The sequence below is a fragment of the Myotis yumanensis genome, unplaced genomic scaffold, assembly GCF_028538775.1.
Source record: "Myotis yumanensis isolate MYYU_CA2020_CCGP unplaced genomic scaffold, mMyoYum1.0.hap1 SCAF_3, whole genome shotgun sequence".
NCBI lineage: Eukaryota > Metazoa > Chordata > Mammalia > Chiroptera > Vespertilionidae > Myotis > Myotis yumanensis.
Window position 1 is genome coordinate 144,389,729 of NW_027223754.1, and position 1,743 is coordinate 144,391,471.

Consider the following 1,743-nt stretch of genomic DNA (forward strand, 5'->3'; position numbering starts at 1 on the left):
TTCTGTTATGCACACTGAAACAGAAGCTGCTCAAAACTTTTGCTATTCTTTTTGCAATGCCAAAAGAAAATATAGTGTCTATTGCTGAAAGAGGCCCAGTATTCTGCTGGCAGGTCACAACGAGACAGAATGAGAAGGGAGCAGAGAAAAAGAAACTAAAAAATAACGAGAAAAAAAGAAAAATGTTTCAGATGATAATACTTTATAATAATAGCTTATAGTGTGTTTCTCTCCCTGGCGTAACAATTTTAATCCATGCCTCAGGCCTGATCTCAAATTTCAGGCACTTGCAAAATGACTAGCAGAAAAAAATTGTTCCATTCCTCAGAGCAAAAGAGCAATTACTTTATATAAGTGAGGCCCTCTTGTACTTCAAAACAAAAGTTGAAAAATTGTTATTGTTGATAATAATAAATATGGATATAATCATACTCGTTTATACTATAGAGGAAAGGTGTAAGATAAAGTTGGTGACAGGAGAACATCAGTGTCAGAACACAGGAGAAATTTGACATCTCTGTGGATGGCTCAGAACCACTCAGCTGTCTGCACAGTGGCAGTGACATGTTAGAGCATAATGACTGCTGTTGAATCTTCTTGTTCACTTTTACTATTTAGCTAATAGAGGACACATTTTCACTTCTGTATTTGGTGAAGAATAGAAAAAGTAATAAGAACTTAGATTTCTGAAAAATAGGCACTTTGGGCACTTAGTTATTTAATGCTCATTTTGGCATATCTTGTTCAGGGGTCTTAACCTTCTCTGCATATTTGAATCATTTAGAGATTTTCAAAAATACTTATGCCCCATGCTAGAATTTCGTCTTTAATTAGATTGCAGTGTGGCCTAGACATCAGTATGTTTTAAAAGCTACCCCAGGGATTCTAATGTAAAGTCAGGCAGAGAACAGCTGCCTAGAGCCAATGTTCCTGAAAGTGTGTCCTAGACAGATCATTTCCCCCGGATCACCAAATCCTTGTTCAAAATGCAGATGACCCAGCACCTACTAAGACAATCTCTAGTGTTGGGGCCAGGCAGAATGGCTTCTTAAGAAGCTCCTTCATGATTCTTCAAGAGAATTCCTGCAACCATCTGTATAATTGAATGATCCAGTTGACATGCTCTCCAGGTAAAGATGGGACCCATGCTCTACCACTCCAATTTATAAGTTGCAATGGACATTTTCTGACTTATGTGATTATTCTGCAGCACAATTATCATTTGGACAATGAGATAAATAATACATATACATATAGACTAGTGGCCCGGTGCATGAAATTCGTGCATGGGAGGGGGGTGTCTCTCAGCCCAGCCTGCACCCTCTCCAATCTCGGACCCTTTGGGGGATGTTGACTGCTGGTTTAGGCCTGATCCCAGGATGTCCAACAGGCCTGATCCCAGGATGTCTGACAGGCCTGATCCCAGGATGTCCGACTGTCGGGATCGGGCCTAAACCAGCAGTTGGACATCCTTCTCACAATCCTGGACCACTGTCTCCTAACCGCTTGCCTGCGTGCCTGCCTGATTGCCCCTAACTGCTTCAGCCTGCCAGCCTGATCTCCCCCTAACAGCTCCCCTGCTGGCCTGATTGACGCCTAACTACTCCCCTGCCAGCCTGATCATCCCCAACTGCCCTCCCCTGCTGGCCAGATTACCCCCAAGGCTTTTATTAGTATAGATATGACCCTTCACAGAAAATTTCACTAACCCTGCTTTACAATAAGGGATTGACGATTGAATCA